Source organism: Sorex araneus, chromosome 4 (genome assembly GCF_027595985.1).
Source record: "Sorex araneus isolate mSorAra2 chromosome 4, mSorAra2.pri, whole genome shotgun sequence".
NCBI classification, from domain to species: Eukaryota; Metazoa; Chordata; class Mammalia; order Eulipotyphla; family Soricidae; genus Sorex; species Sorex araneus.
In genome coordinates, this window is record NC_073305.1 from 190,670,399 (window position 1) to 190,692,585 (window position 22,187).

The window sequence follows — 22,187 nt, forward strand, 5'->3', positions numbered from 1 at the left end:
CAGCAGGTACTTTCCCATCCCTGCTGATTGGCTGTGCCACCTGCAAGTACCACGAGGCCCTCAAGCCTTTGTTTCTCCGTCTGCTTTGTTTCTGTGTCCAGGACGTGCTCTAGGATACGTCCAGGGTTCGTGCCCAGTTCTGCTGTCAGTCTCATACTTTCTGGCATGGTTGGCTCCTAAAATGGCTACGCATAGGCTCTTACTTAGAAAGACTGTCAGAAAGGTTATCCCAACAATACCTTCATACTTAAATGCTAGATTTAAAAAGGTTTACATTTAAACGTTTTTAAATTAAAATTTTAAATTTAAAAGCTTGGAGTGTTCTTACTCTCTCCTCTTTGGAGAAGCCCAGGTTCTTACTTGAGTGATACTCTCTCTCTCTCTCTCTCTCTCTCTCTCTCTCTCTCACACACACACACACACACACCCCTCCCCTTTCTCTCCTTCCTCAAAACTTCCAAATAAAGCCTGTTTTTACTTCACTGCTCATCTTCTGAAATTCTTTTCTGAGAGGCAGAGGCGAGGGGCTGGGCGGCCTGGGTGAGGTTAGGGCTGACTGACTTTCCTCAAGAGCAAGCCCCTCCGCCACTCTTACCAGTCCGGGATCTCCCCAGCCCTTCTCAGGTGGCAGTCCTTGCTGGGCGGTTGCCAGGGTTAGAGTTGGGAGTAGTTGGTGGTCTTCTCTGGTCGAGTCCTGCTGGGGCTTCTCTCCGAGGGCCGGGGCGGGGCAGGTATCCAGCCTGCGTCTGTCTAGCGCTAGGTAGAGGTCCTGTTCGTCCCTTTGTCCACAGATGGTCCCTGACAGCCTTGGGCACGTTGGTTTATTCCTTCCCAAGAATTCGTCACTGTGGGGCCCTTCCCTAAGTACCTGCCTGCCTGTTTCAGCAGGATTTGCCATGGATTCAGGATGCCAGAATAGGGCAGCGACGAGTGTCAAGATCTACCTCAGCCACACAGATCTCAGGAGGGCTGCGTGCACGAGCTGCTGGGGTCTGTCCCGCTCCCTCTGTGCGTACACCTGCACCCCCCAGCTGCGGGCCTGCCTGGGCACGCACGGCTTCGCCTCAGGAGAAGGTTCTCTGTGCAGCAACACCTTCCACCCCAAGCCCGACCCTCCTCAGGCTGGGCCCACTGACCCAGAGCACCAACTCCTCCTGGTCAGCTACTGGGACCGGCCCTCGGCCAGGGCCTCCCCACCACACGTACACACATGCACACACACACACACACACACACACACACTCCTACACACAGACACAGTCACCAACAGACTCACATGTGCATACTTACACACATACGCAGACACACACATACACAGACCAGCATGCACACATGCACACACACTCACACATGTATGTACACACACACACAATGCAGTCACTTACAGACACATGCAGATATACCAGATATACACACTCACGTCCACACACACCCTCCTGTGTTCTCACGTGTGCAGACCCTCCTGTGTGGCTTTTGTATGTACTTTCCAGGTGGCATATCTCTCTGTGTCTTTAAACACGGTGTTATCGTGTGTCTGGACCATTAGTGGAACCTACAATTCAAAATTCAAGTGCTGCCTTGGCAGAAAATCGTGGTTGGCATTTTTATGGTATCCGGAGAGGTGACCTTGTGGCTGCCAAAGGTCCCAGTGACCCCAGAGCTAGTGTCTGTGGAAGAGTGACCATCAGTCCCATCCCACTTCTTAAATGTCCAGTTCTATGCCCACAGGTATGGCGAGACGGATAATCTGCAGAGTTCCAGGGCTTCCAGCTTGGCCTCCGAGTGATCCTGACATACATACATTTCTGCATGTCAGCCCTCAGGGCACTGGACCAGTGTTTGCTCTTAAGAGGAATATTGTCTCCTCAGGGGAATGTTGCAGCCCCAGCGAGCACAGCCGAGGGAGCCCGGGCTGGAGGCTGCTGTTCCAGCACTAGGCGCCAGGGCCCCAGCGTGGCCCCTGCAGGCACAGCAGCTACTTACACCCGAGTGCGGCCCTGAGGTCAGAGGCAGCCCTGGGCACGTACCCCACGGATGACTGGGGGGACACGGGGTCACTTGCTCTGGACACGGCCCCGGGGACGCTCACATTCTTGGTTCCTTTGCCAAGCATCATACAGGGTGGGCTGGTGACATTCCTGAAGGAAACCGAGGTAGTGGCCAGGCAGCCAACGGGCACAAGAAGCCCCAAGGGGGCTCTGGAGGTCTCGGGCACAGTCGAAGACGGTGCAGGGAGCAGAGGTGGGCGAGGTAACAGGCAGAGTTGAGCCCTGGGCTACCTCATGAGCACTGAGCCCTGGGCTGGCCCGTGAGCACTGAGCCCTGAGCTGCTCCGTGAGCACTGAGCCCTGGGCTGTCCTGTGAGCACTGAGCCCTGAGCTGCCCTGTGAGCATTGAGCCCTGGGCTGTTCTGTGAGCATTGAGCCCTGGGCTGTCCTATGAGCACTGAGCCCTGGGCTGTTCTGTGAGCACTGAGCCCTGGGCTGTTCTGTGAGCACTGAGCCCTGGGCTGGCCTGTGAGCACTGAGCCCTGAGCTGCCCTGTGAGCATTGAGCCCTGGGCTGTTCTGTGAGCATTGAGCCCTGGGCTGTCCTATGAGCACTGAGCCCTGGGCTGTTCTGTGAGCACTGAGCCCTGGGCTATCCTGTGAGCACTGAGCCCTGGGCTGTCCTGTGAGCACTGAGCCCTGGGCTGCCCCGTGAGCACTGAGCCCTGGGCTGCCCCATGAGCACTGAGTCCTGGGCTGGCCCATGAGCACTGAGCCCTGGGCTGGCCTATGAGCATGAGCCCTGAGCTGCCCCATGAGCACTGAGCCCTGGGCTGGCCTGTGAGCACTGAGCCCTGGACTGTCCTGTGAGCACTGAGCCCTGGGTTTCCCTGTGAGCACTGAGCCCTGAGCATCCCCCACACCCGCTGTGAGGTGGTGAGCAGGGATGAGGCTCCCCCAGGGAGTCCTGGGTCCCGTGTGCCCGATGCTGTGCTCCCTTGGCTCCTGGCCGGTGGGTGGGCAGGTGGGCGTGGCTGTGGGAGCCTGCGGTTCTGGTCAGTGTTGGGTCTCGTCTGCTCTCTCCTGCTGTGCTCCCGACTCTGACATCACCGCCACGTCCCCTCCCAGGGCGTCAGCTGGCAGAGCCCCACCCCGAGCCGCCAGGGCCGCAGCTCCCCTGAGCGTGGCAGGACCCCAGGCTCCCCACGGCCGGCCCGCAGTCAGGGCCCCCGGGCCCTGCCCACTCCTCTCCTGTGGCCCCAGACTGCACGGGCAGCGCTGGGGGCTCAGCCAGCCTCTCACGCCGTCTTTGCTGTTTCGCTCTGAGCTTCCCTTTCCTTCGCGAGTGACCTGGGCAGAGCGGCCAGAGCCGGGCACTGCCCGTGTCCCCCAGTGGTCACAGGGAGGCACCTTGTAGCACTCAGGGGGCACCGTCGCAACCCCAGCTACCACAGAGCAGGTGCCCACAGGTCTGTGCTGACCCAGAGGAGCTGTGCAGGCTGACCCCAGGGGTGGTCAGTGCTGGCCCCGGGGTGTGACCTGTGCTGACCCCAGCGGTGGTTTGTGCTGACCCCAGGGTGTGGTCAGTGCTGACCCCGGGTGTGACCTGGGCTGAGGGCGAGGTCTCTATGCTGACTCTGCACAGGACTGTCCAGGCTCAGATCTGCAGATGACCAGAGAGCTGACCTCACCGGTGTTCTGGCACGGTGGGGTCCGAGTCACCAGCAGACACACGCTGGCTCTGTCCTGGTCTCTGCCCCATGGCATGAGGGGCGCTGGCTGGGCAGCCCTGAGCACAGGCCACCCTTAGGTTACGGGGCAAAGGCCGCAGAGGGGGTAAGCCATGTGTCCTGGGGCCCAGGGGCCCCGTGCAGTGCCGTGAGGGGCTGGGGTCCTGCCTGTGGGCGGGGCTGCTGGGGAAGAAGAGGGTGGGCCTCTGAGGCCGGGCCCCTCTGAAGGGGCCGGGTCTGCTGTGGGTGGACAGCAGGCAGCTGGAGCTGGTGGCAGGCTGAGGGGAGCTGGGTGTGTGGCCTAGCTGGGGCCCATGGGGGTGGCTGGGAGTGGGTGTTGGCAGGGGTGCGAGCAGGATGTGTGTGATGCCCGTGGCTGAGACAGGGCTGCCGTGGCCTTGGGCACTGCAGGAGCCCATGTTCCCAACACCAGGTCCTCCACGATGTGGACGCGGCTCTCGTGGACGCTGTGATGTCGGCGGGTCAGCCCAGCACAAGGCCTGACCTGCTGGTCCCTTCCCACCACGCTTGTCCTCTCGGAGAGGGCCTGGACAGTCGCTCCAGCCTGCCTCTGTCTGGAGCCCTCAGGGCCCTGGGGTGACCCGCCAGGAGGGGCCGAGCCGGGCAGCGCAGGTTCCGGGGCTATGCTCAGGCCAGCAGCGCCCCCTGCTGTGTGCCCGTGCCAGCCACCCCACTGTCCCTGCAGCTCTGCAGGCTGGGCCCAGCTGGGGGCCGCGTGCATGGGGGGGTTTTCTGGAGGCCTGGGCCTCCCTCCACCAGAGGCGGGGAGAGGCTTCACCCCTGCAAATGTATGTGCGTGCACATGTGTGTGCATGAATGCACGTGTGTGCGTGTGTGCGGCCAGCTCCTGCTGAGGACACCCAGGTATTCACTGGGTGCCTCTGGATATTCACCAGGTACTCCAAGGTACTCCAGAATACTCCTGGGTGCTCACTGGGTGCTGCTGGGTACTCCAACTGGGTATTCTAGTAGCTAGCCATTCCTAGTTACTATGAGTACCCCTGGGTGCTCAGTGGGTGCTGCTGGGTGTTCCTGGGTACTCTGAGTACTCCTGGGTGCTCACTGGGTGCTGCTGGGTACTGCTGGGTGTTCTTGGGTGTTCTGAGTACCCCTGGGTGCTCACAGATGCTGTGGGTGCTACTGGGTCCCTCACCTGCACCCCCCAACCAAGACGAGAGCGGAGGGGACAGCCGTGCCCTGCAGCACTGTGTCTGGCCTGGCTGCTACTGTGCCGTTGTGCAGGGGCGGAGGGACCCACGGGAGGGGCGTCCTTAGGGGCCAGTGGAGCTGCCTCCCTTGCTGCAGAGACCCAACACACGCAGGGCCCCGCTGCCCCGTCCCTCAGGGCCTCACGCCTGCGTCCTGCGGCTCTGTGCAGGCGCACTGCCCGCTGTCCCACGTGGCCAGTCTGGCTCCTCGGCTGGGCCGTCCCACCGTCCAGCGGCTGCGCTGCAGCCCAAGGGTCTCTGCGTTCCTGACCTTCCCTGAAATCCCAGCAGAGCATGCATGAGCCTCGCCTGCGCCGTGGCTCTGGGGGCAGGGGCTTCTCCGCGTCTCCCAGGCAGTGCTCAGGCCCCAGGGGTGCCTGAGACTCAGCCACACGTTGGAGGGCCAGCACTGGGCCTGAGAGTGTGGGGCTGGGGCCACGGACCCCACGTCCTCGGGGACCAGGCCCTGCGCCCGGCCTGAGCTGTCCGAGTCCTGCGTCCACAGCCAGCAGGCTCCCGCACGTCCTGGAGGGGCCGGGTGTTTCCCCTGTCCAGCCTCCTCGGGCCGCCCTCGGCAACTCGCCTCCTGGGGCTGGAGAGGACGGGGGTGGGACCCCAGCCCGCCCCCAAATCCCAGAAAGTCCACGTGACAAGTAAGTGAAGCAGCCGGCACAAAGCAGGAGCCAGCAGGGGCCGTGTGGCAACTGCAGGGCCCAGGATGGCCACTGGGGGGCACACGGGCCCCGTCCTCCCGCCCCTGGCGCCCTCTGCAAGCCTCGCTTCTCCCCACCCGCAGCCTTTGACACCAGCGAAAACTTCCATTAAATCCCAAAAGGGATCCATATATAACCTTCGTGATTGAAAATACATGTGGGTAAAAGCAGGTGGTCATGTCTCCATGGATACATCTGTGCACATGTATGTTCATGTCTGCACACGTGTTTATGCACTCATCGGTGCATGGTTTCCATGTGTGAATTCTTGTGCACATGCACGTGTGTATTTATATGCACATGTGCATGTGGCATGTGTCTGTGTGTGCATTTTGCATGCGCATGCATGCGTGCATGCGTGTGTGACGTGTGTCATGTGTATTCCTCACATAGAAACCTCAGCAGCGAGGTTGGTTCCTGAGTGCCCTGGTCTGGCCTGATCTCCAGCGCCCTGACTTCCACTCAGATGTGCCTCTGCCCAGAGAAACGGGTGAGGAGGCTGGTTCTGGCCTGGCAGCAACGTCCCTCCCCCAGGACCCGGGCTGCCCCCTGCAGCCACCCTGCTGGTCATCCTGGCTGCAGCAGCGGCCCCAGCCCGGTCTCCCTGTCGCTGCATCCTGGGGCGGCAGCCGGAGGTGGGACGTCCCTCCTCTTCATGCTCGCTCTTCCTCTGACGACACAGGAGGCCCAGAGCCCGGGCAGGCTGGTCCTTCCGCACCAGGAACCACACTCCCTCCCCTACACGCACACCCCGAGGACTTGCCACCCCCCAAGCCCGGCCAGGCACCGACGGCTGCTGAGCACCTGGGATGCAGCGATGACCACACACAGGAGCAGGGAGCTTGGGGTAGGCCCAGGGTGGCAGAGAAGGTGGGATGGTGCCGGGACAGGAGAGAGTGGGAGACCGTGGGCCAGTGTGGGCCAGTGTGGGCCAGTGTGGGCCAGTGTGGGCCAGTGAGGGCCACTGTGGGCCAGTGTGAGCCAGTGAGGGCCAGTGTGGCCAGTGTGGGCCAGTGTGGGCCAGTGTGGGCCAGTGAGGGCTAGTATGGGCCAGTGAGGGCCAGTGTGGGCCAGTGTGGGCCAGTGTGATCCAGTGTGGGCCAGTGTGGGCCAGTGTGATCCAGTATGAGCCAGTGTGGCCAGTGTGGCCAGTGTGGGCCAGTGTGGGCCAGTGTGATCCAGTGTGGGCCAGTGTGGGCCAGTGAGGGCTAGTGTGGGCCAGTGTGGGCGAGTGTGGGCCAGTGAGGGCCAGTGTGAGCCAGTGTGGGCCAGTGTGATCCAGTGTGGGCCAGTGTGGGCCAGTGTGATCCAGTATGAGCCAGTGTGGCCAGTGTGGCCAGTGTGGGCCAGTGTGATCCAGTGTGGGCCAGTGTGGGCCAGTGTGGGCCAGTGTGGCCAGTGTGGGCCAGTGTGGCCAGTGTGGCCAGTGTGGGCCAGTGTGGGCCAGTGTGAGAGCGTGGCCAGTGTGAGTGTGAGACAGGTGAGACAGGTGAGACAGCGCGAGCCTGCATGGCTCCTTAGAGGCCGTCCCGTGGCACTGCCAGTTGAGACCTTAGTTCTGTTCTGGAATGTTCCCACCTTCAGCAAAGTTCTCCTGGAATCCACTTCCCCACCACTTCCTGAGACAGATCGTCCTTGACTTGGAAGCAGGCTGAGTTTCCACTGGAAACACTCAAGGTCTGGAAGGCCTCTGGGAACAGGATGGGGCCCATGTGCTGCAGTGTAGGGAGGGCTGGGATCCATGTGCTGCAGTGTAGACAGGACTGCGGTCTCTCTGGAGCAGTGTAGACAGGACTGGGGTCTGATGCTGTAGTGTAGACAGGACTGGGGTCTCTGCTGCAGTGTAGACAGGATTGGGTCCATGTGCTGTAGTGTAGACAGGACTAGGGTCTGTGCTGCAGTGGCAGTAGGGGTGAGGGGGAGGGGGACGCCAGGCCATAGGGGTGCGGGGGAGGGGGACGATGGGCCGTAGGGGTGCGGGGGGAGGTGGAAGCTGGCCGTAGGGGTGCGGGGGGTGTTGGCCTCGGCAGAGCAGGGCCAGCCCACCGCCATCCTGAGAAGGCTCCGGAGACCGGCCTGGACAAGGGCCTCCCAGCACCAACCAGCCTCTGGATCTGAGGCCGGGTTTCCCTCAGGAAACTAGAGCCTGAGCCCACGCCCAGGAATCAGCACCACGCGACCTCCTCGAGCCGTGTTCCGTCAGGCTGTGTGTCAGGGTGCTGTCACCCTGTGGTGCTGAGCCAGAAAAGCATGTCAGGTCACACACGTGTGCAGAGCAGGCAGAGGGCAGAGGGGACGGGCTGCGGTGGGCACGTCCCTGGGACCTGGGGGCACAGGGGCACGTCCCTGCACCCAGGTCTCTGCAGCTCAGGCGTTACTCCCCCGGGACCCCTTCCCCAGTGCTCTCGGAGCCCTCATCTGACAGACATTTTCTTGGAGTCGTTTGCAGAAATTTAAAAAATGCTTCTAAGTGAAATTGCTATGAAAACTGGATTCTCCCAAACCAAAAGGCCTTTCCTGCTCCTCAGGACCTCGGCCCCACAGCACCCACACGGGTCCAGCCCCGAGGAGCCGTGTCTGCACCCACAGGGCGGCCAGCGGGAGAACGGGCCACCACGACCCCGAGCCTGTCCAAAAGAGGTGGCCTGATCCTCTGCACACGGACCGCAGCGGGCAGCTGGGAGGACTCGCCAGATGGCAGCCAGACTCAGAGCCGAGGGGTGTCGGCACAGAGTGGTACGTGGTCCCTGAGATTGGGCTTGGGTGGAGCCCCAACTGGGCGGGGCGCCGCCTCCTGCCCAGTGTGGACGCCCCCGGTGTGTGAGTGTGGCACAGCTCAGAGCATTCAACAGCCAGCGTGCATGGCCCGTGTGCGTGTGTCCCTGTGTGCGTGTGTCCCTTTCTGCGTGTGTCCCTGTGTGCGTGTGTCCCTTTCTGCGTGTGTCCCTGTGTGTGTGTGTCCCTGAGTGCGTGTGTGTGCATGTGTCCCTATGTGCGTGTGTTCCTGTGTGTGTGTGTCCCTGTGTGCCTGTGTCCCTGTGTGTGTATGTTCCTTTCTGCGTGTGTCCCTGTGTGCGTGTGTCCCTGTGTGCATGTGTCCCTGTGTGCATGTGTCCCTGTGTGCATGTGTGTGCGTGTGTCCCTGTGTGCATGTGTCCCTGTGTGCGTGTGTCCCTGTCTGTGTGTCTCTGTCTGCGTGTGTCCCTGTGTGCTTGTGTCCCTGTGTGCGTGTGTCTCTTTCTGCGTGTGTCCCTGTCTGTGTGTTCTCGCCATGCCCTGGACCCGGGTCCTGTGCCGTGAGCTCCGGGAGGGTCTCCGTGCCCCCCAGCTCGGGGCAGCACGTGTGCATGTAAGGGACGGCATACGTGAGGGGCTCCCGCAGCCCTGGCTGGCTTCTCTCTACTCCGCAGCTGGAGGTCTTGTCTCTAAGACTGAAATACTCCCCAGGCGTTCGTGGCTCCTGGTCTCCTATCGAGCCCTTCCGGGCTGCTCTCCAACGTTCTGCAGTTGCTGTCTGGATCCTTAGAGCCTGGGCCAGCCCGGCGGCCTGGGGAGAGCTGGAAACCCAAAGACAAGGCTCACAGGGGCTCTGGAGCCAAGGCTGGGGAGGGAGCAGGCTGCGGGGACAGAGAACGGGCCACAGAGCGTGTACCTTGGGTGAGGGAGACTGCGTGGGTGTGAGCCTGTGCATGAGCTTGAGTGTATGTGAATGTGTGTGAGCGTGTGTGTGTGTATATATGTGTGTGTATGTGGGGGTGTGCATGTGTGTGTGCATGTGTGTGTTTGTGCGTGTGTGCGCATGTATGTGCGTGTGTGTGCATGCATATGTGTTTGCCTGTGTGTGTGTGTGTCCCAGGTAGATTGCTGCAGTTCCCAGGCCTGTACCACTTAGTCCCGGCCACACTGTTTTGGGGTACTGGCGAGGCACACGGAGCCGTCTCCTATGAAATTCCCCCACATCTCTCTTTTCCCCTTTCTTTGTTTTATCTACCAGGTTTGGGTTTTTTTTTTTTTGTATAAAATGAAATTTTATTCCCCCCTTTTATTGAAGCACTATGAGATACACAATTAAAAAGGTTTTCACGATTGGGTTTCAGTCCTAGTGTTTCAACAACCGTCTTTCACCTGTGTACATCTCCCACCACTAGTGTCCCCAGTTTCCCTCCTGCCCACCCCCCACACACACACCTTGCCTCCGTGACAGGCATTTCTCTCTCTCTCTCCCTCCCTCCCTCCCTCCTTTCCTCTCTCACTCTCTCTCCCTCCCTCCCCCTCCCTCCCTCTATTTCTCCCTCCCTCTCTCTCTCTCTTCCCCCTCCTTCCCTCTCTCACTCTCTCTTCCTCCCTTCCTCCCTCTCTCACTCTCTCTCTCCCTTCCTCCCTCTCTCACTCTCTCTCCCTCCCTCCCTCTCTCCCTCCCTTCCTCCCTTTCTCTCTCCCTCCCTTCCTCCCTTTCTCTCTCTCTCCCTTCCTCCCTCTCTCTCTCTCCTCCCTTCCTCTCTCCCGCCCTTTCTTTTTTTTATTTTTAACTTTTTAAATGTATCACTGTGAAATGCAGTTACAAACTTACAAGCATTTGTGATTATGTTTCAGTCATACAATGATCAGCACCTACCCCCCCACCAGTGCCCATTCTCCACCACCAATGTCCCCAGTGTTACTCCCACACCCCCAGCCCCCCACCCCCCACCTCTGTGGCAGGCACAGTCCCTTTGACTCTCTCTCTCCTCTTGGGTGTTATGGCTTGCAATACAGTATCAAGCAGCCATCATGTTCGGTCCATAGTCTACTCTCCGCCAGCACCTCCCACCCCGAGCCAGCCCTCCAACCATCACCACTCACTGGTCCTTCCCTATCCCAGCTGCCTTCTCCCCCAGCACGTGAGGCCGGCTTCCAAGCCGCGGAGTGACCCTCCTGGCCCTTGTCTCTACTATCCTTAGGTGTTGGTCTCCCATTCGGTTACTTTATACTCCACAAATGAGTGCAGGCCGAGTCTTGGGGAGACGCCGGGAGGGGCTGAGTCTGGGGGAGACGTGGAGACGGGCTGAGACCAGACCCCCGCACTGAGGCCTGCACAGTCCACGTGGGCCGGGTTCGGGTCCTGGAGTGCTCACAGCCCTGGAAATGACTCTGGGGCTGTGGGTTTCCGGGTGACTCAGAGCCTTCCCCAGACCCCAGCCCAGGCCCACAGCAGGCGGCAGGCGCTGGCCCCTCCGTGTTGCCCCTGCATCCCAGGACGAGTGCAGGGAGGGTGGGAGAGGAGGCGGGGCCCGAGGTCCCCCAGGCCTGGAGTGTGCGGCTCTCCCGAGTACAGGGCCGAGTGGGAAGGCCCCAGTGAGCGTGGGCAGGCAGAGCGGGTGAGACAGGGGCTGCAGTGAAGGAACCCAGAGCCACGGGGGACGGCCCGAGTGTCCGAACTGCCCCCAGCAGCCCTCAGGGTTCTGACAGGAGCATTCTGTGGGGGCTGGGGAGGCCCCACTGCTGTCGGGCAGAACCTTACAGCACCATCTGCAGTTGTGCTGGACCGAGCATGGGGCGACTGTGCAGGGGGACTTTCTGAGGGTGCAGGGACCCGCCTCTCCGCCCACGCACAGCCCTGTGCACCAGCCCTGGCTGCTCTCCCCTGCCCCCGAGGTGCCACGCGGCCCTTCCAGGCTGACTGCTCCCCGTGCTCCCCATGCTCCAGCGCTGTCCTCCCTGACTGCTCCCCGTGCTCCCCGTGCTCCAGCGCTGTCCTCTCCTGCCCCCTGGGCTGGCTGCTCCCCATATTCCACCACTGTCTTCCCTAGCTGCTCCTCGTGCTCCAGCGCTGTCCTCCCCTGCCCCCTGGGCTGGCTGCTGCCCATACTCCAGCACTGTCCTCCCTAGCTGCTCCCCATGCTCCAGCACTGTCCTCCCCTGCCCCCTGGGCCTGCTGCTGCCCATACTCCAGCGCTGTCCTCCCTAGCTGTTCCCCATGCTCCAGCACTGTCCTCCCCTGCCCCCTGGGCTGGCTGCTCCCTATACTCCAGCGCTGTCCTCCCTAGCTGCTCCCCATGCTCCAGCGCTGTCCTCCCCTGCCCTCTGGGCCTGCTACTCCCCGTGCTCCAGCGCTGTCCTCCCTGACTGCTCCCCGTGCTCCAGTGCTGTCCTCCCCTGCCCCCTGGGCCTGCTGCTCCCCGTGCTCCAGCGCTGTCCTCCCTGTCCTCTGAGACCTTGTGCTCCTCTGAGCCTGGCCTCCCCACATGCACTTGGCCCTTTCCTCAGCCGGACCGCGGCCTGTGCTCAGTATCTGAGTCTCGCCGACAGGACCCGGGCCTGGTGGGGACCTCCAGGGGCAGCACCAATACATCAGGCAGAGCCGCCCAGCCCAGCTAGGTGCTGGAAACTGAGGCAGCCCCTGGCGTGGCTTCCCGGGCCCTGCTGGGGGCGGGGGCTGCGGGGCGGGTCCCTGCCCTGCCGCCCCCTCACACGTGCCCCACTCCAGCTGTTCACGTCTCCTGCTTTATCTTTCTAGTCCTGTTTATTTGCTGTTCTTCTTACTGCATTTGCCACAGCAATGTGGAGACGCTGGGTCCGAGCTGGACACAGACCCCCCGGCCCCCTGCCCACGGCTCCTCTGACTGGAGGCCGGACGGGGCCCAGCCCCGACCCCAGCTCAGAGCAGCCGCCATGCCGCGCACACGCTGGCCCCGGGGACGAGAACCGGGCCTGCGTCTGCCAGAGCACCACCTCCCCCGGCCCCAGCCCACGGTCAGCTGGCACAGAGGGGAGAGAGGACCACCGGGGTAGGGCCCAGCCCTGAGGACACCAGGCACCTGGCAGACTCGGAGCAGGACTGGAGAGCTGTGCTGGGCAGGGCCTGGGGAACACGGAGCAAAGTGGACGGAACAAAACAGGATGCGATGGTGGGCAGGCGTTCATGCCCATGGACACAGGAGCAGGGGAGGGCACCAGGAGACAGGCTGTGACCCCGTGACCCTGCCGAGGGGTGCTGGGCCTCACCATGACCCCGTGACCCTGCCAAGGGGAGCTGGGCCTCACCCGTGACCCCGTGACCCTGCCGAGGGGTGCTGGGCCTCACCCGTGACCCCGTGACCCTGCCGAGGGGTGCTGGGCCTCACCCGTGACCCCGTGACCCTGCCGAGGGGAGCTGGGCCTCACCCGTGACCCCGTGACCCTGCTAGGGGTGCTGTGCCTCACCCGTGACCCCGTGACCCTGCCGAGGGGTGCTGGGCCTCACCCGTGACCCCGTGACCCTGCCGAGGGGTGCTGGGCCTCACCCGTGACCCCGTGACCCTGCCGAGGGGTGCTGGGCCTCAACCATGACCCTGTGACCCTGCCGAGGGGAGCTGGGCCTCGCCGTGACCCTGCTGAGGGGAGCTGAGCCTCGCCGTGACCTGGATGTAGGCCTCTGGGTGTGCCTGTTACCAGGATGAAGACTTAGCGACAGGGGAAGGGGCACGTCTGCCCACCAGAGGCGTCTGGGGGGCCGGCCCCTGCCCCCTGCCCTCCCCAGCCGTGACTCACGGACTGTAGGATCTCCATCGGGAGAGTTAGAACAAGGCGAATGCCTCACATCACAAAGCATCTATTCTTAGTTTGTTTTCATGAAAAGTTGCAGAAATAAGAACCAGTTGGCCTGTGGGTCTCTGGCAGATGTGCGCTTACGAGAAGTGACTCCAGCTGCACGGGGGCGGCCCCAGCGTAGCGTGGGCTCAACTCCCTCTGCAGCCCTGCCACGGGCACCCTCGGCCGTGCCCGAGCCTCCTGGCTGTGGGCTGACTTCTGCTCGCACAGATGTGTGGGGCCGCCCGGCCACAGGGTCACTCTCCTTCCCACTGACCACACTGCTCCCGGGGGTCTCCTGGCTGCCTCCAGGACCCAGGACACGGGGGAGAGTGTCCTGCAATGACAGAGCCAGCACAAAAGGGGGTCGAGATCATGGGGCACTGGGAAATGTGGCCTTGGTGTGAGCACCGAGGACAGGGGCTGACAGGCCTGGCTGGGCATGTGCAAGGAGCCGGGTATGGGGCCAGAGCGGACACAGGAGTGTAGGTGTGCGAGTGAAGATACAAAAGTATAGAACAGAGTGTAGACATGGAGTGTACTGAGCCAGAAGAAAGAGCCGGGGGTGGAGAGTGGGATGTAGACCAGAGATTGTAAAGACGGGAGTGTAGACCAGAGTGTAGAGCAGGAGTGTAGACCCAGGAGTGTAGAGCAGGAGTGTAGACCAGAGTGTAGATTAGGAGTGTAGACCCAGGAGTGTAGACGCAAGTGTAGAGTGAAGGTCCTTGTCCCGGCCAGCCTGAACAGTGCTCCTGAGTCCCCTTCTCCGAGGGCGCTTGTTTCCCTCTTGCTCTGTGTTGCCGGGGCCACACCCACAGTGCTCCCGGCTCTGCACTCAGGAATTCCCGCGGAGGGCTCAGGGTCCAGGGGAGGGGGCAGCTCCTTCCCCGCGCTCTCGTGCCTGATGCACCGTCTGGGCCCACCCTGGTGTCCCTGCCCGCTCCTGCTTCCCTCCACACCGTGGACGGTGGGCCCCAGAGCCAATACTGGTCTCTCTGGACGTGTCCACGCAGACCGCACTGAGTCCAGACCCCCAGTGGCCGTCTGGGCACTCGGGTGATGGCACCAATGACGTTTCCTGAAGTGTCTCTGGAGGGGCTGAGTGGCCGGGCCGGACCACTGCCCACCGCCCAGCGCCCAGTGGGGCTAGAACCCTCTCCTGCCGCCAAGCCCCCCGCACTGAGGCTGGGCCTGACTTCAAAGCTGGGCTGAGCCGCGGGAGGTGAGTTCCGAGGTTGCAGCTGGGCGCTGAGTCAGGCGGGCGGGGCCCCTCAGTCACGAAGGGCGACACTGTGGCCTCGCGTGCACAGTCGCTCCCTCCGCACTCCTCGCCTCTGCCTTGATCTGGTGACCGCCGTGCCCGAGGCCCGCCAGGGCAGCGGCTCAGAGGGAGCTGCGTGCCCTTCTCCGCCAGGGGCCCCTGAGCTGCCGGGGTGGGTGGTGAGTGCAGCCCGCCCAGGCCTCCCGCCCTCAGCCTGGAGCAGCCCCTCAGGCACACGCTCGGTGCCTGCCCGGAGAGCCCGGCTGGGCCCGTGGCACTGGCCTCGGGGTCAGCTGCCCCCGGCTACTTCCCCCTGCTCAGCCACTGCTGGGCCATTCGCCTCCCAGTGCTCAGGGGACCCGCTGGAGGGGAAGGGCATCGTGACCCTGACTGGTGACCGGGGACTCGGGGCCACTGGCCATGCACAGATCGGGGGCCCAGCACCCCCCTGCCCACCTGGACCACGCCCATGACCCCACGTTCCCCGCCAGGCGGGCAGGAGGATGCAGACAAGTTAGCTGGAAGTGCCTGGAAAACAGAAACTCTCTTTGTTGCTTCAGTTTTGTGGCCACTCCCAGCAGTGCTCAGGGATCATTCCTTGCTCTGGGCAGGGATCCCTCCCGGGGGTGCTTAGGGATCCACCCGGGGGCCGGGGACTGAGCGGGGGCTGGCGCACTCCCCTGTGGGATCTCTCTGGCCAACACCATCCTCATCGGCCCGAGTGTCTGATCTCGTAATGTGCTGTGCGGGACGTGAGATTCCTTTAGTCCTCCAGAACTAAAGGTCTTTAGTCCAAGACCACGCCCCAGCCCACCTCAGACGCATCCCTACCTCACGGGCAGGGCTCAGAAGCGGGTGACGGGTGGGTGTTTTCTCCGTCACGGACACTGGATGGTTCCTCCCCCTGCGCTTCAAGGCTTGCAGCTCTGGGCAGGGTGTGAGGCCCCCGGAGACGGCCCCTCTCTGCCCTCTGATGCCACTGGGCTCCCTGACCGCCTGCAGCACCTGGTGTGGCGGAGGCCTGGGCTGTCCTGTTTGCTTAACGAACGTCCCCTTAACCTTCAGTGCACACTGGGATAGTCGGGAGGGCTCACAAGCAGTGCTCTGCCCCCTGGGCCAGAGGCTCAGGGCTGGAGCCATTGGACCTTGTGGTGCCATGCCCAGCAATGCCCGAGGGACCACGTGCATCCCCGAGTCAGCCTGGAATGCTGCTGGCCTGTGTTTGAGCCCTAGGAGGCTCTCCTAGGAGATGGTTGCAGGCTCTGCTTCCAGTGCTCCCGAGTCATCTGTGCTGGCTAAGAGCTGAGCACCTCCATTCTTTTACCAGGTCGGCAGTTTGGGGCTCACGTAGCCCTGATGTAACGCCACCAGCTCCGTGGGCATCACGGCCTCTCCTGGTTTCCTCTCTTGGCTCCATCTTTTGAACTTGCCTTCGGAAAATTGAGTTCTTTTCATTAGCCAATACTTAAAATGACTGTTGGTGAGACTCGTCCTGTGACTGCAAACGTCCTCCTGGGAGCCTTAAGGACTCCCTGGAAACGCTCCCCACACCCCCCCACACACCGTGGCTGCCGGGGTCACGGACGCGACCTGGAAGCATGTGTGAAACCACCCCCAGGAGGTTCCTCCTTCCAGGAGGGGTTTCCTGTCGGTGGGCACCTTCCCGGGAGTTGACGCTCCTTCCGGGAGCCCCGAGGACGCTTTTCCGGTTTGAAGGACGCCCCTCGCTCTCCCTGGCCAGTGTCCTGGGGGCGCACTGGACCCACGCACCACCTTTATTTCACACTTCCCCGGTGTGGTTGCCGTGGGCCCTGCATGTGTGAGCAGGGAGAGAAGGGCCATCCTGAGAGCACCCGGTCACAGGCCTCTGTCACAGCCCCGGTCACAGGCCCAGTCACAGCCCCTGTCACAGGCCCCCGTCACAGGCCCCTGTCACAGCCCCTGTCACAGGCCCCAGTCACAGCCCAGGTCACGGCCCCTGTCACAGGTCCCTGTCACAGCCCCAGTCACAGCCCCTGTCACAGCCCCTGTCACAGCCCCTGTCACAGCCCCGGTCACGGCCCCTGTCACGGCCCTGGTCACAGGCCTCTGTCACAGCCCCGGTCACAGGCCCAGTCACAGCCCCAGTCACAGGCCCCCGTCACAGGCCCCCGTCACAGGCCCCTGTCACAGGCCCCTGTCACAGCCCCTGTCACGGCCCCGGTCACGGCCCCTGTCACGGCCCCTGTCACAGGCCCCCGTCACAGGCCCCTGTCACAGGCCCCTGTCACAGGCCCCTGTCACAGCCCCTGTCACAGGCCCCTGTCACGGCCCCGGTCACGGCCCCGGTCACGGCTCCTATCACAGGCCCCTGTCACAGCCCCAGTCACAGACCCCTGTGCCAAGCCCTCTCACCCTCACATCTCCTGCCTATGTATTTCTGCTTCTGGGGAGCCCCTTCTGGGACCATGCCGGAGTGGGAGGTGCTGGAAGCTGGGGGGGGGGGGCAGCTGGGCATCTCCTGGTCACTGCGCTGGCCTGCAGACAGCTGGGCCTGGGCTTTCCGAGCTCTGCCCTGAGGGACCCTGTGACCCCATCCCTCTCTCTTTCCCTCCCTCTCTCTCTCTAGGAAGGTCTGCTGCCCATCCCTCTGGGCTCTGTGTCCCCACGGGCCAGCCCTGCAGACCCTCCCAGCCCCGAGGCTGCCCGACCTGCCCCTCAGTGCCCCTGGCCGCTGCCCCCAGACTCTTCTGGCCCTGGTTTCAGCAGCTCCAAGACAGCCCAGGCCCAAGGAGAAGAGTTTCCCCCTGACTGAGCGAGAAAGAGGCAGGACAGAGTGACCTGGGGCAGAGTGACCTTGAGAGACAGAGTGACCTGAGGACAGTGACCACTGGGGGTCACAGTGACCTGGGGCAGAGTGACCATGGGAGAGAGAGTGACCTGAGAACAGTGACCACTGGGGGTCACAGTGACCTGGGGCAGAGTGACCATGGGAGAGAGAGTGACCTGAGGACAGTGACCACTGGCGGTCACAGTGACTGGGGCAGAGTGGCCCTGAGAGACAGAGTGATCTGAGGACAGTGACCACTGGGGGTCACAGTGACCTGGGGCAGAGTGACCATGGGAGAGAGAGTGACCTGAGGACAGTGACCACTGGGGGTCACAGTGACCTGGGGCAGAGTGACCCTGGGGAGACAGAGTGACCTGGAGGCTGTGGTCATGTGGGGACAGAGTGATTTAGGGATCATGATCATTGGGGGTCAGAGTGACCTGAGGACAGTGACCTGGGGGCAGAGTGACCAGGGACAGAGTGACCTTCGGGGGTTAGAGTGACCTAGGGACAAAGTGACCATGGAGGGGACCTCCCTCTCCCTCTCTCTTCCTCTCCCTCTCTCTTCCACTCTTCCCTCTTTCTCTTACTCTTCTTTACCTCTCTCCCTCCCTCTCTCCCTCCTTCTCTCTCTCTCCCTCTCTCCCTCTCTCTCTCTCTCCCTCCCTCCCTCTCTCCCTCCCTCTCTCCCTCCCTCTCTCTCTCCCTCTCTCCCTATCCCTCCCTCTCTCCCTCTTCTTCTCTCTCTTCTTCTCTCTCTCCCTCTCTCCCTTTGCCTCTCCCTCTCTCTCTCCCTCCCTCTCTCTCCCTCTCTCCCTCCCTCTCTCCTTCTCTCTCCCTCCTTCTCTCTCCCTCCCTCTCTCCTTCTCTCTCTCCCTCCCTTTGTCTCTCCCTCTTTCTCTCCCTCCCTCCCTTCCTCTCTCTCCCTCTCTCCCTCCCTCTCTCCTTTCTCTATCCCTCCTTCTCTCTCCCTCTCTCTCCCTCTCTCTCCCTCTCCCTTTCTCTCCCTCTCTCCCTCTCTCCCTCTCTCTCCCTCCTTCTCTCTCCCTCTCTCTCTCTCCTTCCCTCTCTCCCTCTCTCCCCTGCTGTCTCACCACACAGGTTGGTCTCTGCTCTCTCTGCTGACTTTGGCTCTGGATCTCTCCCTGCAGACTCATTTCAAATCCTCTCCCTGGACCTTGGCTGGGAGCCCTGGGGCGTTCTGCTTCGGGCCTCACTTTCCGTGTGCTCGCCGCCTCCTCCCTGGGCCTCTGGAACATGCTCAGAGCCGCTGCTCGGGCTTGTTGGCCCGCAAGCCACTGTGTGCCGAGTGCTGGGACGGGCAGGCAGCTGTCCTCGGGGTCTGGTCCGCTCCTGCTCCTTTCTGGGCTGCCAGGTCTGACTCGGGCTGAGTGGGACCCCCCCGTCCTGTCCACTGCCTTGGGTGGGAGAGAGCCCGCAGGCCCCTGCTGCCCTCCCAGAGAGGTACGTGACCCCAGGGGGCTGGTCTGGCTGTTCCAGGGCCTGCAGGACCCAGCCGCCCGGAGAGTGAGCTGCAGATTCTGGACTCTGCCCCTATTTCCTTGCCTTTTATTTCTCTTTTTTCCCAGAAAGCCGGGCCGGCCGGAGCTGAGTCTCAGGGCAAACAAAGAGCTGTTTTAGCGGGCGCCTTTCCAGAAGACTCATGGCCCAGCCTGATGGCTTGGCCGCCCCCAGCTCGACCCTGGAGGCTCCACTCTCTGGGGGCTTCTCCGTCCCCCTCCAGGTGGGGTCAGGCTCGGCCCCCAGACCACCTAGGCAGTGGCTCCCCACGCCACGGCCAGAGCGGCCGCGAGTGGCCTCCGTGAAGGCCCTTCTCTTGACCCCTGCTGCTTGCCTCCTCGAGCACCATCAGCCGCTATTAGTTTAAAATATCAATATGGAATGTAAGATTCTGTCCCAGCACAAATGTTTTATGTGATAAAGTTTCCATTTCTGGCTCCGGGCGATGCCTCCGCCATCTGGAACGTGTTTAGTATCTGGACGTGGGGCGGAGGAATGTGCGTGGAGCCGCCCGTCTGCTGGCGGGAGCCAGACTCGGCTGAGGTCAGGGCGGGACTCTGGACCCCTCAGCCCGGCGGCCCCGTGCCGGGGCTTCCCCACGTGGGGACACCGCAAGCCGCTGCCTAGGCTGCCGCCCCCTCAGGCCTTGCCCTACCCAGAGCTCTGACACAGAGACCAGCGTGGACCAGAGCCGTGTGCTGCATGTGGAATTGGGCATGAACCATGTGCTGCATGTGGACTCAGGCATGTGCCGTCTGTCCTGTGTGTGGACACGGCATGAGCTGTGTGTGCTGCGTGTGGACACGGACATGAGCTTTGTGTGCTGCGTGTGGACTCAGGAATGAACCGTGTGCTCCATGTGGACACGGTTATGTGCTGTGTGTGCTGCGTATGGACTCAGGCGTGTGCCATGTGCACTACATGTGGACTTGGGCATGTTCCATGTATGCTGCATGTGGACACAGGCGTGTGCCATGTTTTGCTGCGTGTGGGACTCAGGCGTGCTGCAGAGTGAGGGGGCTTCTGTGCAGGGCCCGCCCACCAGGGTGGAGTGAACTCCTTGCATGATGCAGCGACAAGCCCAGGTCCGACAGCGTGGCAAATGTCCCAGATCTGGGCAGGAAGGGGGCAGCCGGGCGACGGGGCCACAGAGCTGTGCTGGCTGCGAGCAGCATGAAAACACGTCACGTATGGCCCGCACCACGTGTGTGAGGTCAGTGCTGTGTCACAGCTGATGGTGGAGGTGCCTGTGGGATCTGAGACTCCCTGAGTCAGACACTCCTCCACTCCCTTCTCTTCCCTGTGCACACTACACATGCATACGTGCACACACATGTACACACATGCACTCACATGCATACACACATGCTCTTGCACATGCACACAGACGTACATGCATGCACACACATGCACACACACATCTGCACACATACATACACTAAAACTTGCACACATTCTCCTCTAAATAATTGAACAAATCCCAATAATCCCTTAAAGATACTTCAGGAGTGGGGTCTATTGGGCCTCACCCAGCAGTGTTCAGGCTTACTCCTGGCTCTGTGCTCAGGGTCACTCCTGGCTGGGCTCGGGGTCCTTGAGGTACCAGGGATGGAACCCATCCTGATCACACGCGAGGCTGGATCCTGCCTGCTGTCCTGTCTCTCAGCCCCTCCTTTGCTGGATAATTCAATGCAAAGAAAACGTGTGCAGACATGCTAAAGAAATTCCCAAATGCCAAGCCCGAAACCAGCTGTGTTTACTCAGGAAATGGCTGGGAGCGTTCACTGAGTTACTGAATTACTGAGTGGGTTCTGTTCCCCGTGCTGGAAGCTGCTCAGGTTGTGGTCCACAGGGCCGCCCAAAGAACCCTGCTCTCTCTGCCCTCGGGTTCCGCGTGGGGTTCCACGTGCTTCTGCTGTGCTGTGAAAGACACGCGTCTGATGTTCGACTCTGCTCTAGTTCCACACAAAGATCAGACCCAGAAGTGATTCTGCCACTCGCCCCGTGGGCCTCGCCCTTCAGCCCTGCCCGCCTCGCTGGAAAGAGGCGTTGGGACTAGCTTGCTGTATCTGTCACCCTTCCTGGAGAGCTGTGGGGGATTAGAGCCCACGCGCCGGGGAAGAGATGATAGAAGAGGATTCTTGTGTCTGGGAAGGGGAGCAGCTTCCTGTGCACGGAGGGGAGGCTTTCTGCTGGTCTGCACAGCGCTCCGCGGCAGCCACGTGGAAGCCGGGAGACTTTCTAAGCACGCCGGGGCAGACAGGGCAGCAAAGGGGACGCTAAGGTGGAAAGAGCCATCGCAGGACAGCAGGCCGCGCCCACGTGTTGTTCGGAACCAGCCCGGCCCGGGGAGTCTCCCCTGCTGCTGGGCAGAGGTGTCTGCCGACGGCCCTGCGGCTTCTGGGCTGGTTTACTTGGACCAAACCTGCCAAATGAGACGGGAACGGGAAGGTCTCGGACAGTCAGGAGAGAAACCTGAGCCCCGCTGGGCGACGGCAGCTGACCAGTGGGCGAGGCCCGAGCTGAGCCGTGACCAGGGGCTGGGCAGCTGAAGCCAGGGGAAGTGCCCGCCCTCGTGGCCACCCTCCACAGGCTCGGCTGAGCCTCCAGGCTGCCGTATAACTGTATTTTTGGAGCGCAAATTCCAAATGTGGCCATGCAACATCCCATACTTGACACCGCTGATACACCAAGAGTGGCACACCACACGTGAGGGTGTAAAGTAGAAGGTGACCCATCTCGGGGGGGGGGGAGTATATATATGTACATACATATGTATATATCCCCCAATATACACATATGTGTGTGTATAAATACACAAGGCTCAACCTGTAACAACATGTTAGTACTCTCTTATACAAGGGCTTAATGGCTCCAGGGTGAGATACAACAATCTTCACACACTTTCCTCCAAGGAAACTTTTTGGGATCATTTTTAGCAGATTATTCATTATAAGCAAAGCCAAGTCAATTATTTTGGTTCTGCTTTGGGGTTGGGGTGGAAACATTTGAAATAATGAGGTGTAATGGTGGTGGGATTGGTGTTGGAATATTAAATATAATAAATTATTGTGAATAGCTTAATAATCACCGTCACTATCATCCCGTTGCTCATCGATTTGCTCAAGCGGGCACCAGTAGCATCTCCATTGTGAGACTTGTTGTTACTGTTTTTGACATATTGAATATGCCACGGGTAGCTTGCCAGGCTCTGCCATGCAGGCGGATACTCTTGGTAGCTTGCCGGGCTCTCCAAGAGGAGTGGAGGAATTGAACCTGGATCGGCCACGTGCCAGGCAAATACCCTACCCGCTAAATTTTAATAAAAGAAAAGAAATACGCCATGTGAGAAGAGGTTTGGTTTGGGGACAGCAGAGCACTGTGGGATG